Source organism: Notothenia rossii, assembly GCF_949606895.1.
Source record: "Notothenia rossii genome assembly, chromosome: 2".
Lineage (NCBI taxonomy): Eukaryota > Metazoa > Chordata > Actinopteri > Perciformes > Nototheniidae > Notothenia > Notothenia rossii.
The window spans coordinates 58,697,494-58,715,267 of NC_136904.1; positions in this window are offsets into that span (position 1 = coordinate 58,697,494).

Sequence of the window (17,774 nt, forward strand, 5' to 3'; positions counted from 1 at the left end):
GAACTAAAGAAACACAGAAACACAGAACCACAGAGACACAGAAACACAGAAACACAAAAACATGGAAACACAGAAACACAGAAAACACAGAAACACAGAAACACAAAAACACAAAAACACAAAAACACTGAAACACCGACACACCGAGACACAGAACCACAGAACCACAGAAACACAAAAACACAAAATCACTGAAACACTGACACACCAAGACACAGAACCACAGAACCACAGAAACACAGAAACACAAAAACACAGAAACACAGAAACACAAAAACACAGACACAAAGAAAACACAGAAACACAGAAACACAAAAACACAGAAACACCGACACACAGAAACACAGAAAACACAGAAACACAGAAACACAGAAACACAGAAAACATAGAAAACACAGAAACACAGAAACACAAAAACACAAAACACAAAAACACTGAAACACCGACACACAGAAACACCGAAAACACTGAAAACACAAAAAACAGGCTTGTGTGCTTGTATGGTTTTTGAATAAACACATCAATATTTTAAAAAGTTGATGGGAGGCTGATACTATTTGACTTTTTAAAATAATGATGTGTTTATTCAAAAACCAAACTAGCACACAAGCCTGTTTTTTGTGTTTTCAGTGTTTTCGGTGTTTCTGTGTGTCGGTGTTTCAGTGTTTTGTGTTTTTGTATTTTTGTGTTTCTGTGTTTTCTGTGTTTTCTGTGTTTCTGTGTTTCTGTGTTTTCTGTGTTTCTGTGTTTCTGTGTTTCTCTGTGTTTTTGTGTTTCTGTGTTTCTGTGTTTTCTGTGTTTCTGTGTTTCCATGTTTCTGTGTTTCTGTGTTTCTGTGTCTCTGTGGTTCTGTGTTTCTGTGTTTCTGTAGTTCTGTGTCTCTGTGTTTCGGTGTTTCTGTGTGACGGTGTTTCAGTGTTTCTGTGTTTTTTCAGTGTTTCAGTGGTTTCAGTGTTTTCTGTGTTTCTGTGTTTCTGTGTTTCCATGTTTCTGTGTTTCTGTGGGGGTATAATATGCACGTTTCAATACACATGTATCATACATCTTCACTGTTACCCTCCCCTTGTTATAATGAAGACAACAGTGCATGTGAAGGACTGTAATACACATGTATCAGACACGCTCCCCTTGCTATAATGAAGACAACAGTTTTTAAAATGTAAAAAACACTTACAATTTTTTTTTTTTAAATGTCCTATTTACATTTAAACATTTTCACAGACAAAATCAATAGTTATACTGATTGTAACATCCCCAGGACCGTCTCCAGCTTAGAATTCCACAGATTACTGGAAATATTCATGTGTATGCTGTTTTTGACACAAAGATGCATTACATCTACAAACAGAGCATACAATGAGAGCACATGATATACTTTTGATGTTTGTTTCATTTCTTCCGTAATGTTACAGAATGTTTCGGAAAATGAAGATTCCAGGACCACTTTAAATGTTTCGTTTACAATCGTTTCCCAATGACCAGGAATAGTACTGCCAGAACGAACGATATCCAAAATGTCTTCTAGTTTACAAACTTCAGCCATTCTGTTTATACGGGGATCACTATTCACTCTGTTTTCAATCGTCCTCATCACCACACTTATTAAAAGGGTATTGACTACATTCTGATCAATATATACCGAGCATTTTGCATAGTAGTTCCCCATTTGTATTTTACTTTAAAGAAAAAGTCAACCAACCGCAGGTTATTAGTCTTCTTCTTCTCCATCCAACTCGGCATGGATCTTTTCAAGTCTCTCCTTGAGGCGTCTACAATTTTTGAGATTGTGCAGAAAAGCCTCCGAAGCGCCTTGGATCCTCCAATCATCCGTGAAAATTTCTTTATCAATAAGAGTCTGGCCGATCTCAGTAATGAAGTCGGTGAGCCAGAGTCTTTTCATTAACGCGTTGTAATTGTTTCTGAAGAAAAAATTGGGCATGTCATTCAGACAATCGTGTTGCCTCTGGCCGGGGTGACTGACTCGGCATCAGTTTGTTCCTGGCTGCAACTCACGGGGGGAGACTTGGTTTTTCTCCGATCCATAGCTAGTTTTCAAACTGTCGTCTTAGTGGGGTCCTTAGTTTTAGATGCTTTGCTGAGTGGAGGGAGGGACTTATTGCGTTGAGTGGAGGGGGAGTCATCTGTAGAATTGAGAGTTTTTTTCACCAGTATAATGTCCCTCGCTGTTTGAGTCTTTTTTTTTTAAAGTTATTTTTCAACTATCATTTTCAACCAAGCAGCAAGAGGTCAAATTTAAGAATAAATAATAGTTTGTCAGAGCGCAATGTCACATCTTAAAGACAGCTTGAACTGGATAAATGGTTAGTCTTCAAACATACCGTACGTTCTGCATGTTAGTTTATCTGGCCAATTGGTTTAGACCCTACTGCCCTAGACGCATGCTCTCAATAGGGAAGTCACGCTTTGGGAAGAGGTGTTTCATTTCACAGATCCACCTTGATTCTTGTTGTGCTGGCTGAAGGAAGAGGGACGGGGGAGGAAAATTCAGAGGATGAAGAAGCAGAAAAATAACTTGTTTTGTAAAACGGGCAGCACGTCAGTTTGAAGGAAAAGATCACACCGTGTTTATGCATGACATGCAAAATATCTTGAAGCCCTACAACCACAAAAAAAAAAAGGTACAAGTATATTGTGTTAAAAATATGGCAAAAAGTCGTAATATTGTATAATGTATGGTTTCATCGAAACAGTGTTAAAATCACAAACTTGCCTTTTAGAGTCGCAGTCTTTTACAAAAATTCTGTTTTGTTAAGAGCTACCAAAACATAGTAAACATCGCAATTATTCCCAAAACAAACTGGGAATGGGGACATCGATAACATATTTTAATGTTTAATTTTCTTCAGGGCTACCGTAGTGCACATTGATGAACACTTTAAAACAAAAATAATGCTTACAAGTGTAAATGAGCTGGATTTTAGCTTTGAGCTAATTTCCTTCAGGGCTACCGTAGTGCACATTGATGAACACTTTAAAACAAAAATAATGCTTACAAGTGTAAATGAGCCGGATTTTAGCTTTGAGCTAATTTCCATCTCTAGTCCCGTCACATACAGCATATAAGAACATGACATTTATATATATATATACAGCAAAAATAAAATACATGATATGCAGAAAGAGCATTAGCAGCATACAAGCATTTACCCCATGGCAGTACAATGTAGCAGCTATGATATATAAAGTGCAAGAAAGATAAAAGCGCTACATAAAGTGCAAGAGGAGATACCCCTGTGTTAAAGTGCATTTATTTAGCGGTGATTACACGTTTGTTTGTTGCTCAACCATTCTTTAAGTTGACCTTTAAAACTATTGAGAGTGAGACAATCCCGTATCTCAGTTGGGGGGCTATTCCACAATGAGCTGCCTTTAATGGAGAGGACATTTTCTCCAAAGGTGGTCCGTCTGTAGTGGACTTCAATCAATCAATCAATGTTTATTTATATAGCCCAATATCACAAATGTTACATTTGTCTCAGTGGACTTCACAGTTTGTACAGAATATCAGTATGACAATACGACACCCTCTGTCCTTAGACCCTCACATCGTACAAGGAAAAACTTCCAGAGAAAACCCACAGTTTAAAGGGAAAAATGGGAGAAACCTCAGGGAGAGCAACAGAGGAGGGATCCCTCTCCCAGGACGGACAGACGTGCAATAGATGCCGTGTATAAATTGAAAAGATAATACATTTGCAACATAGGTAGTCCAAATGTTTGGAAATGCATGTATGTATAATAGGAAGATGAATCCACGAGTATATCCATCCAGGACTTATGATCCAGGACCACAGCCACGACTCAAGATCCAGGACTCGCAATCCATGACACAGGACCACAGGATCATCCATGACTCCGGATCCCGGCGTATATAGACACCAAAAAGAGAGAAATTTGGGGAAGCTGGGTTAATCGGAACATGAGAGTACACAGGTATAGACAGAGAGAAGGAAGAAGTAAGATGTCCCCTGACAAACTAAGCCTATATCAGCAAAACTAGGGGCTGAATCTAATCAGCCCTAACTATAAGCTTTATCAAAAAGGAAGGTCTTAAGTGCACTCTTAAAAACGGATAGGGTGTCTGCCGTCCGAACACAAACTGGAAGCTGATTCCACAAAAGTGGAGCTTGATAAGAAAGGGCTCTGGCTCCCATTGTACTTTTAGAGACTCTAGGAACAACCGACAACCCTGCATTCTTGGAACGCAATGCCCTAGTAGGACAATAGGGTATAATGAGTTTTTTAAGGTAAGATGGTGCCTGCCCATTAAGGGATTTGTAGGCGAGAAGAAGAATTTTAAATTCTATCCTGTGTTCTATAGGGAGCCAGTGTAAGGCAGCCAGAACAGGAGTAATGTGGTCCCTTTTCCTAACTCTGGTTAGTACACGAGCTGCAGCATTTTGAATCAGCTGAAGCGACTTGACTGACTTATTGGTAAACCCTGATAATAAGGAGTTACAATAATCCAGCCTTGAAGTAACAAATGCATGGACTAGTTTCTCTGCATCGTTTTGAGGCAAGATATGCCTGATTTTTCCAATGTTACGTAGATGGAAGTAGGCGGTCCTTGAAATTGATTTTATGTGGGTGTTAAAGGATAAATCCTGATCAAATATAACACCGAGATTCCTTACAGTCTCACTGGAGGCCAAATTAATGCCATCCATAGTTAGTATATCTTTAGATAATTTATTTCGTAGATTCTTCGGGCCAAGTACAATAACTTCAGTTTTGGTCGTGTTTAACATCAAAAAATTTAAGGTCATCCACATTTTTAAGTCCTTGAGGCAGTCTTGAATTTTATTTAGATGATTAATTTCATCAGGCTTGATTGATAAATATAGTTGAGTATCATCCGCATAACAATGAACGTTTACAGAATGATTCCTTATAATATTGCCTAACGGAAGCATATATAGGGTGAACAAAATAGGTCCAAGCACTGAGCCCTGTGGCACTCCATGGCTAACTTTGGTTTGCATGGAGACTTCACAGTCTCCTCTGGTTTCTGACCTAGTGCTGCATCCAGTGTGTTTTCTGTGGATGAATTCCCCCAAGGGGAGGGGGGCCAGCCCATGTAAATATTATTTTTTTAAAAACACATACTTTTAAAAGACATAAAATTGTCAAAAACTCAAGAATTGTGATTTTCGAGGATGGTACAGTGGTGGTATGACTGTAGCTTTCTGTCAAACACCTGGATAGCTCTGTTGAACAGCTGTTCTATGGGTTTCAGGTGTGTGGCACAAGCAAATGACCTGTTTGTAAAACAGTATTCAATGTGGGATAGAATCATACAGTGGAGGTATGACTTTGCAGCATTGACAGTTAAGAAAAAGGTCTAATTTGTTTAAAAATGTTGCAAGTTGAATTTAATGGTATTGGATACTTTCTGGATATGCTTCTTAAAAAGTCAAGTGCGAGTCCAATATGACACTCCCTGTTCAAGATACTTGAACTGGGAGACTAGTTCTATTTCTGCTCCATTTAAAAATACATTGGATCCTTCGATTTTGATTGATCGTTTACTGAACATCGTCGTTTGCATCCACATGCATACTGATTTTGTTGTACTCATAATGTCAATATGCAGATTGTGTTATATAGCTTTAGATAGAATGTTTTTTCTTCCTCTTTGCATAATTTGCATTCACAATCCTTTGCCAGTAGGTGTTTCCACAGTCCTTGCAGTTTTCCAATTGTTCAACTAATTGGGAGCTACTGTAAGCTATTTGTATTTGCATTTTAGTACATTACTTCCTGCAGTGATTCAAAAAGTATTGTGTTTGGGCTTTTTATTGTGAAAGGGAGACCACTACTCAGAACCAGACATAATTTCATAGAGAAAAGCAAGTCTTATAGGGAGCCAATTTAAATGCTAATGTCGTCTTTATTTTACATCCATTACAAATTTGTGCAATCAACTACTTCATTATGATAAGTTTTCTACAGCCACTTAAATGCAATCAAATGTATATTTCTAAGTTCTTACAACTTAAAACATCTTTACGTACAAATGACTGTATATTGAATATATTTCTGTACCCAGTGTTGAACAGGACCCAAAACTTTGAGAGATGAAAAAGGACACATCTGCTTTAATCAACTGCCAAGTAGTCAAGTCTGCATTTGTGTCTGTTCATTTGTAAAACGTGGAATTCGGTTTATTTTTAATGACCTAGGCGGATTTTGGCATTTCTTTCTCTTGCCAAGATACTTTTAGACACACTTTGAGGTATGCAAAACCTTAAAACTAGAACACTGATGGCTGGCTTACGCTGCAAACTTCATCACCTTTTAACAAGAGAGTAAGTATATAACACGTTATTTTGTATATTTTACACATCAGCAGAAACAGAGAGAGAGATGGCAGGCACCTTTACAGACACTTTGTTTTAGAGAGAACCCATCCCCCCTCTGTCTAGTGATAAGATGGCAGGAAGGGGGGAGGAGGGGGCAGGGCCAGGCTCACACACACACACACACACACACACACACACACACACACACACACACACACACACACACACACAGAGACACACACACACACACACCAAAAGGCCTGACAGCCATAGGACGAGGTAAGGGTGACAGTAAGGGAGTGTGTGACTAACTTTTGACTAGGAAGGTGCTTTCTTTGTTCAGATCAGCCCCAATCTGCATACTCTGTCTGAATACATTGAGAGTTACTTTTGACTCTAACAGTGTTCCACTGGAGTCATAGCTTTCTGAACTTATTTCTTAGCAGCAATTCGGTTTCTTTTTAATGGCCTAGGCGAATTTTGGCTTTTTTTCTCTTGCCAAGATACTTTTAAACACACTTTGAGGTATGCAAAGCCTTACAATCTAGAACACTGATGGCTGGCTTACGCTGCAAACTTCATCGCCTTTTAACAAGAGAGTAAGTATATAAAACGTTATTTTGTATATTTTACACATTAGCAGAAACAGAGAGAGATGGCATTGAAAATATGTACATACACATTACAAACATGTAGATAGTAGACAAAAAATAAAAAGAATTTCCCAGCATTTCTGTGTTCTGATCAGCTCTGAATCTGCATATTTTGGTCTGGATATATTGACACCCCGGAGTCTCCTCTCAACCCCCTCCTACCTGCTTTTTCTATACTTTTACAGCCTCAGCCGACTGCAGGACCTTGTGTGTTAAGAGACAGGAGTCTTCATCTCCATGTGAAGACATCCGTGACTGATTCACACACACACACACACACACACACACACACACACACACACACACACACTAGAGATGTTAAGATTCACCGATTCGCATCGGTGCACCGGCATAAACGTTCAAGATGCGAGTGCACCGGTTGAAAGAGTGCACATCGGCTACAGTTTGGGTTGAACTCGCGATGCATCGATTGCGTAGCGTCTTTGCATCGGTAAAAAACCGATTCATTCATATAAAATCCCCTTATCTTGTCAACGTTCAGCAGAGACGATCTTTGATATTTGCTTCGCCACTACGGAGAACGAGAGTCTCAGTTATCAACACACACGGAAGTTGAGGAGAAAGAGAAACACAGCGCAGCGAAAAATACCTACAAATCAAACGTTTGGCAACACTTCGGATTGTTCAAGAAAGACGGTGTAATAGTCATTTATGCTATATAGTTGACCGCAGGTCATGGAGAGTAATAAGGTATCCGTAGACCTTTGTATGAGGTATCTTTATTACTTAACAGGTCTACAGCCATGATACATAGATCCGTCCTAGATGCGGACTTGCATACACACAGTATCACTCCGCAGCCGCACCCCATCAGTAACGTCCTGATGGTATATGTGCGCGGCACTATTACTACAGACGGTCAACTTGAAAAATCACTCGCAAATTGTTAACGATGCCGAGCCGCTTTAAAGTACACAAGTAGTACGAGGAACTTAGCGACGCACATAAAGAGGCGACATGGGGTCTGCGGCTGAAAAGAGAAACCTGAAAGTGAGACATATGAGTTAAATCACTCAGTGAGGTGTTCTGTCAGAGAGAGGTGTTTAGCTTACAGCAGCCTGTGACGGCCAATAATAATTTAAATGTCTTCCTTACTGTAAGCAGTTATGAAATACCTGTTTGTGAAAGGTTATTTGTTTTCTTTATTGTTCAGATAGAAACCAATGCTTTCTGCTCACTAGTGTGTTAGCCTCTGAATGTTAAGCACATCAGGCTGGCAGCTGTATGGGCATTGCTCTATGGTAGCTGTTATTTGCACATTGTTAATCATGAGCAATGCATCCTTACATTGTTTAACTGTGAGGTGTTATACAATTGTACTCTGGAGAGCTTTTAAAGGTAAAAAAATAAACGGCATGATGGGATGTGCAGTACCAAATATGTAAAGCACTTTTTTGTTAATGTATGATTTGCTGCATATAAGGAATAAAACAAAAATCCTCTGTCGTACCATATTGAAGTATCATTATTTTTGCATCGTGTTGAATCGCATCGTATCGCCCCGAATCGCATAATGTTGAATCAAATCGTATCGAACTGTATCGCAACAGGGGTGAATCGTATCGCATCGCATCGCCTGGTGTTTCAAAGGTATCGTTAATGTATCGTATCGTGGTAACGTATCGAGATGCGCATCGCATCGGCCTCAGTGATGGAGATGCACATCCCTAACACACACACATCAATCTGGTACACTTTGAGAGCAAAATGAAGAGATCTATGGATACATCTCTCAACACCCATAAGAAACAGAACTGTAAGCAGAGTTTTCTATGGATATTTTTCAAATCACTCCCCTTTTAAACGTTATTCTTGTTTTACTGTCATATAGGCTAGTATTTCATTTTTAGTGAGTGAGTTACTCCGATGAGTACCAGGAGACAGCGGTTGGTACTCTGGTACAGTTGTGATGAAGGCATCTGACGTACTTCTACCGAAATGTCTACATGCATAGCAGAAGATGGCATCTTTTTTACATGAATATTCCAATCTCTGTTTTGAAACCATAAGCTGCATGGCGGTAAGTTGTTACAGGCGTCTCGCTGATTAAACCCACATCGAGGCGTCTCTTGGCCATTTTTTCTTTTTGGAAAGATGACTTGATGATTGGAAATGACTGGCTTTTTATCTGCACGGGGTTCTTTTTTTTTTTATCTCACTCCACCCCCTCGGTCTTCTGACATCACATAATTGGGGCGGGCCCTTCTGTCACTTTTATGCATATTAATGTGATGGAAGCGGCATTTTGTTTTAATAGACTAGGGGGCGGGCTCACCTGTCACTTTTTATGCATACTAATGTGATTGAAACATTTTTTATGATACACCATAAGGCGCAACAGTGGGGGCTTTTCACACCTGTGAATACACATCAACCCCCTCCTATCGACGGATCTCACACCTACTTGGGATATCACACCTACTTGAGATCTCACACCTCGATCAAAGGGGAGGCGGGACTTAGCTCATTTGCATAATGGGGGGAGGTGTGACCTGTCACTTTTTTATGCATACTAATGTGATGGAAGCGGGATGAATAATACTACTTTCGTTGTACAACAATCAATAATAACGAGAAAAACATTACCTCTGCTCTTAAGCAGTCCTGCAGCAATGCTCCCACCCAGTAGAACTTGACAGAAACATATATAGGACTCCTGACAGGACGCACACACATTTCCTTACATTAGCTAACACACAATATCACATGTTCTGCCTCTGAATGCTATACTTGTATGTTCCAGATATGGAAAGTTTACTTATCTCATGACGTCCTTTAGGAGTGGTCAACTAACAAAGGTTAACTGTTTTTATACCCTAAGGCCTTCTCTGAAATTCCTCCAACCTCGATGTCAGCTCACTTAAAATGAATACATCTATTGATAATTCAGAACGACCATTGTCTCTCTAACTCTGTGTGACCCAACTCAGTAACACACATCATATGGAATACCATATGATCTTTAATAAATCTCAGAAATACGCTGTATTAAACATTCCGCTATAACAAACTTTTATTCTATAAAACGTTTATAAAATATATTTTATAGCTTGTAGTAACTCACGGGAGGCTTCTTTTATTTTATTTTTATTCATAGTCATTTTTATTTTTCGTCAGAATGTAAAAATTACATTAGTTACGAATTTTTGTTCTCAAAAAACAGTGCATTGTGTGTAATGCAACTGTGATTTTTATTCAATTAGTTAGTTTTTAAGGAAGGCCAGAGCTTCAGCTGTGTCAAATAGATTGTTCCCTTTAGTTAACGTTATTTAAAAGATAATGATCATGTCCCCTTTATTGTATTACGAGCGTCCATTCCCATTGGATAACGGAGAATTTTACACCCGGAAGTAAGTATTCTCCTTACTTTCGATTGATTTTACAGGGATATCTGCACTACTCATCAACTCAAAAAAAACTAATTATCCTTGTTAATTACACAACATTGATTGGTTTGAATTGTGTACAACGCTTTTGTATTTTTCCCCTTCGATTCGGAGAAACAAATATTTTTTCGAAGTTTTTGGATGGCAGAACACACTACACTACCCAGAATCCATGTGCTGAGCTTAACAAACCCCGTGATCAGTCCTCAAGCTCTGTGTTTGGATGTTGGAGTGGCAGCGTCAAAAAGCACTTTGAAATGGAATGAAACCCATCGACGGCACACTATTCAAAACAGGAATCAAACGTGTCCTACCCCCCCCCCCCCCTTAGGTCACAGGCTCCTCCAACAGTGAAACACAATAAAACAGTTACACAGAAAAAATAGTGAAATTGTGCAATAAGAGTCTATATACAAGTGATTGGAATATGATATATTAGATAAATAATTTCTAAGTAGCAGCCAGATGAATGTTATGGATGTTGTTTCTAAATTCAGGTGTTTAATAGTCTTATGGCCTGTTGGATGAAACTGTCCCTGAGTCTGGTGGTTTTAGTCCGGATGCTGCGGTACCGCCTGCCAGACGGCAGCAGACAGAACAGTTTGTGGCTTGGGTGATGGGGGTCTTTTATAATCCTGAGGGCTCTCTTTAAGGTTAACCTGGTATTTTTACTCCACTGCATTTATTTTAGTTACTTTTCAGATTTTGATTAATGATGTGAAATATAAACAACCCTTAAATCTGAGTTTAGTTACACCTGAGTAAAATTCAGTGAAGGTGATTGTCAAGTGCCAACAATCGGGCGAGATATTTGATAATTATTGCTTGAGAAGACTGAATATTTATCTGCAGATCCGTGTAAGGCATATTCATTACTCGTTATTCTCTAATCGTTCATTAAAGACTGTATATAATTGCTATTTTGCACATCCCTTTCAATATGTCAAGATTTTCTAAGGTTTATTGACATATCATACAAAACTACGTTGTAGTTATGCAATGAATGAAAAACTTGGGTCACAGGTTCCTCAACAGTGCATTACAAGATATCTATCAATATGTGTGTATACCTCCAACATTAAACTGTCATATTCTGCACATGTATTATTTTATCTACATACATCTTATAAGAGTATAATAAATATGTATACTATTGGTTAAAATAAGTGCTTCACCATAGTTAACATTGCAGGAAAGTTGATTGTCAAGTTCCAAAACAAACCATGCAATATATTAGACTTTGTCAGGCTTAATATTTATCTGTAGATAGATACCCCCAAAGCTTGTTTCTTATTTAAAAGAAGACCTTAACCTAAAGTATTCTTTAATGTTTAAATAAAGCCTTATTAGTTAGCACATCCTCCTATCAGGCACTAAACTGTTTTATTCTAGATATCATTTACAGTATCTTCTTGATATTTTATATTTTATATTTATATCATTGACCTTCTACTTTCCCACTATTTTTTATGTACTCTTAATATTTCAATGTTTTCATCAAATATAACACATTCAAAAGTGCTTTACAAAAATGAAAGACATTAAGAAAAAGGCATTTTAAAACAGTCATTAAAAAGCAACACAATCTTCCTGCACTGCAATTACTCCAAACGTGTAATGACGTGCTTTAATCAGTAGGTGGTTTGGGTTTAAAAGCTGTCAAGTTTACAGTGTTAACAAAATAAAATATACTGCTGTTTCCGGTTTAGTTTACAACGGATATATTTTGTTATTGTTTTGATATTTGTAACACAAAAGCGATGGAAAAAACCCACAGCAGCACAGAAAAGATGGTCTTAACATGACCCAGCAGTCTAGTAGTTAATAAAAAACAATAACATCAAAACAAATTATTACTACTAACTTTATTGTGAAATTAAAACAGAACGGTAAAAGAATAGTTTCCGGTCTATTCTGATGCTTGATCTTTGTAGATAAATAAAGAACTACGACAGATGTGTAATATTTAATGCAGCCAAACCATTTATTACAATGCATTCATGTGATGACTTTCAAAGAGTAAAGCAAGCACTGCTGAATAAAGTATGATTTTCTCTTTTTCATATATGGAATTTAGTTGTACGTCAACCAATCACAGAACTTGAGGACTGATCACAGGGTTTGTCCATAGACTATATATATAAAGGGTTTGTCAAGCTCAGCACATGGTGTAGTCCCAAACGATAGCTGAGGATTCTGGGTAGTGTCTTCTGCCATCCAAAAACTCCGAAAAAATATTTGTTTCTCCGAATCGAAGGGGAAAAATACAAAAGCATTGTACACAATTCAAACCAATCAATGTTGTGTAATTAACAAGGATAATTAGTTTTTTTTGAGTTGATGAGTAGTGCAGATATCACTGTAAAATCAATAGACAGTAAGGAGAATACTTACTTCCGGGTGTAAAATTCTCCGTTATCCAATGGGAATGGACGCTCGTAATACAATAAAGGGGACATGATCATTATCTTTTAAATAACGTTAACTAAAGGGAACAATCTATTTGACACAGCTGAAGCTCTGGCCTTCCTTAAAAACTAACTAATTGAATAAAGATCACAGTTGAATTACACACAATGCACTGTTTTTTGAGAACAAAAATGTGTAACTAATGTAATTTTTACATTCTGACGAAAAATACAAATTATTATGAATACAAATAAAATAAAAGAAGCCTCCCGTGAGTTAAGCTATAAAGTCGATTTAAAAAACTTTTATAGAATAAAAGCTCACTGCGGGACGTTGTAGAAATACGTGTGTGCACCACGACAAAGGAACCTCATTCACTTTACATAGGGGTTGTTTGCGTGGTGCCGACACGTAAATGTAACAAAGTTCTTGACTCCACCACGCAATGTGGTGTTAAGGAGTTGTGGTTGAGTCACGCATTCTGGTGAGATCAGGTTGGATAACTTAGACTAAAGTGAACTATCTAAAGTCCTTTACCTCACTTAGCTGTAGTTATCAGCCTCTCAGTCTGTCAGGAGAGAGCTCCCCTCCATCTTTGTTGTAGAAACGTCTTCTTCTTATATCCGTTCGCGCAGCTAGCACCAGATGCTAATAACAACAGCGCCGGTGTTACCGTTTAACTGGTGTTACTGGGAACTGTTGATATTCTATAACGGTAGGAAGATGTGTCAGGCAGGGCCGTATCCAGGATTTCCTAAATACTGAGGTCCAAATATGTTGGGGGGTTCAGGGGACACCCCCCGAGATCTTTGGGATTTTCATGATCTAGTTAGGTGCTTTTTAAGTCCTGTGGAGGGTCACAAATTGGATAATATATTGATTTCAAACCATGTCAGTGGATGCAGCATCAATTATTTTTGAAAGTGTAATGCATAAGAATCAGTTGATTGTTACTATTATGATCTGGACATGCAGAAGAGGCTAAAATGATCACACAACATTGTCAACATTCATTAGTGCGAATGTTGTTTACAGCGTTCCACTATAGTTCTTCGAATCTTTACTCTTCCCCTTATTATTAATATTATTATTATTAGTGTGAATGCTGTTTACAGCATTCCACTATAGTGCTTCAAATCTTTATTCTTCCCCTTATTATTATTATTATTAGTGCGAATTCTGTTTACAGCATTCCACTATAGTACTTCAATTCTTTATTGGTGTGAATGCTGTTTACAGCATTCCAATATAGTACTTCAATTCTTTATTCTTCCTCTTCTGATTATTTAAGCCAATACTTTGGCACTCCATGACTTCAGCTTATTTTCAGCTACAGAAACCATTCAAATATTAAACTATTCAGCCTGTTCAGGAATCGATGGGAAACCTTCAACTTTTTAAAAATATTGTATACTTTTTGAAATATTCAGCTTTTTAAACTCTTTTTTTAAAATTGAAGTCAATGGGAGATGCCTTCAAATCCTGTTTTCCTACACCTTGCGCCAAATGCTTCTCCTTCCACATACTTTCAGCTAGACACTTCATTCCAACTTTCAAATGATCACAAGACCGTCAGCTATTCAATTCCTATTCAGATTTTTGATATCTTTTAAACTTTTTGAGATATTGAATTTAGTTTGGAGCTTGGTAGAGAGGCCTTTTTCAGATTTTAACATTGGAGTGGATTGAGCAGCTCGTTAAGTCTAGAGTGCTTCGATCTCAAAACAGAGTGCAGCAGTGCTTAAAATTCTCCCCCAAAAATATTTTAAACTTGCCATAATTCCCAAACCTTACACTCCTTAGACATATTTTTTCATGAAAAACGTAGGAAAACCTCTCCTAGGTTGGAAAATAAAAAAAGATTTAGAAAAAAAATTAAACAAAATGCCTATTGAGGGCATGAAGAGACAAAAAGTCCAGCTAGCTCCCAATTGATTCCCATGTTAAGAACATCCGGATCTTTCTTCAGAACAGAATGAAGTGCACTTTAGACAAGCTGCTCTCCTCTTCACATTTCACAAAGAAAACCCCAAAAAACAAACATATTTCAGTTCATTGGGGTTCCCTGATGCTCAAGGCCTGGTAATTTTGTAATAGGAGCCATATTTTTTGAACAGGTGGCAAAATTGTCAGATATACTCCTCAATGCATTCTTATGGGACTCAGTGCTGCAGTTGGTTGTCATGGTGTTGCTGGGCAGATTGGAGCCACACACATGTGTGACATCATCAGAGCAGACACCATGGAAACCTTTGATCTCTGGGTTTACATACACAGGTGTTTGTAAACATTCAATCAATATTACTTACATTTGATATCTTTATTTAACTCCTTCAGCCTAATTTGAGCTGCAGGAACCATTCAAATATCAAACTATTCAGCCTTTTCAGCACATGGTGGGAAACTTTCAACTTTTTCAAAATATGTTAAACTTTTTAAAATATTCAGCTTTTTAAAGTCTTTTTTTAACATGGAAGTCATTGCAACACACACACACACACACACACACACACACACACACACACACACACACACACACACACACACACACACACACACACACACACACACACACACACACACACACACACACACTCACACAGACAGACTCTCACACACACACAAACACACACACTCTCACACAGGCACACATACACACTCTCTCTCTCTCTCTCTCTCTCTCACACACACACACACACACACACACACACACACACACACACACACACAGTGCTTGAATTGGGCCGGTACTCACCGGTACGCAGTACCGGCACTTCTGATTTTTACCCATGTGGTACCGGCACTTCTTACTGAGTACCGGCACCTTGCCGGTACTCAGTAAAATGCCGGTACTCAGCCACCGGCAATATACGTATATATTGTAAACGCAACGCAGCGCAAATGTGGGTCTGACTCTGCCTCACAGAGGGTGACTGGCTGTCTACATGACGTGGCCTGCCGACATTGCCACTTTCATACAGATCATACTAATGCCCTCGATTGGTCTCTGTGTGTCATTCAAGCTCGGGAGGGTGTGTGTTGGTGTATGTGTGGCGCGAGCGAGCGAGAAAGCGCGCTCACCGGTTACGTGTATTGTTGTTAGCATCTGGTGCTAGCTAGCTGCGCTAACGGATATAAGGAGCTGTTTCAACAACAAGGTAGAGGGAAAGTCCTTTGCTGTCAGACTGAGAGGCTGAAAACTACAGCTCTGGTGAGGTAAATTACTCTCTGAGTATTTAGATAGTTCACTTAGTTTAAGTTATCTCAGTGGTTCTCAAACGGTTCGGTCACCATTTATGTAAACACATATTTCCATTTGAGGGGGTAGTGATTAGTAAAATATGCATGAATAATACAAACAAAATGTTAACTAGGTGAAAAAAGGTAAGATAAACTTGTTGAGAGCTAAAACTAGTCTTTGCTGTTGCCTCAAAGAGGAGCAGGGGGGAGAGGAGGGAGACAGGAGAGGCCGATTCAGGAGCCCAGACACACTCACAACTATAAATGAACCAAAAACAAATAAATAAACAAGTTTCAATGTTTTTTCATATTGGATATTGTATGTTATTGGTTATGGCCATGTACTTATGATTTTATGATTATTTAAATGTATACATTTTTGTTTCATATGGATGTAGTCTCTTTATTTCCCCCTCAAAATGCCCCAGATTGATGCATTTAAGTCCAACATTTAAAAAAAAATCTTACCGGGGGAGCAGGCCCCCGGACCCCCCTATAGGATTTGAGGCCCGGCCCCACTGTTCCCAAATAGATTTGCAATTTTTTTTAAATAGTAACCCATCTCCATATGTTTCCTTTTGGGTAGTAGATTTAAACTAGAGGGCTATCACTTTGTGCAGCAACGCTATTGACAAATAAATCCAGCAAAATGGCACAAAAAACTGGTAGTGGCCTCAGGTACGAGGAGTCATTTAACCAGCCAGTAGGAGTCAAGCTTTACTTTCTTTTATATCCATAAAGAAAAAGTAAATCTGTTTACAGTTGTTTCATTATGGATGTTGAGAGGTATCCATATATCTCTTCATTTTGCTCTCAAAGTGCACCAGATTGATGCCTCTAACTTCAATATTTTAAAAAAAATGTTCCCGGGGGAGCATGCCCCCGGACCCTCCGAGACTAGAGGGTGTCAGGTCCACTCCCCACTTATAAAAATAGCACTTTACCACTGCACCCCCTCTAATCTCAGATGCACCCTGAGTCATTTTGTTTAAGTACAGTGAGCCTTTCTAAAATATACAGTAAAGAGACAAACCCACCAGCATTATAGGATATACTATGACTTTGTGCCAAATACTTGTTGCTGATTTAGAGTACTGGCACCTTTTTTATTCCAATTCAAGCACTGCACACACACACACACACACACACACACACACACACACACACACACACACACACACACACACACACACACACACACACACACACACACACACACACACACACACACATACTCTCTCTCTCTCTCACACTCTCTCTCTCACACACACACACACACACACACACACACACACACACACACACACACACACACACACACACACACACTCTCTCGCTCTCTCTTTCTCTCTCTCTCTCTCACACACACACACACACAAACACACACACACACACACACACACACACACACACACACACACACACACACACACACACACACACATACACACACACACACACACACACACACACACACACACACACACTCTCTCTCTCTCGCTGTCTGTCTCACACACATACACACACACACACACACTCTCTCTCACACACAGACACACAAAAACACACACTCTCTCTCTCTGTCTCTCACACACACAGACACACACACATACACATACACACTCTCTCTCTCTCTCTCTCACACACACACACACACACACACACACACACACACACACACACACACACACACACACACACACACACACACACACACACGCGCACACACACACACACACCCA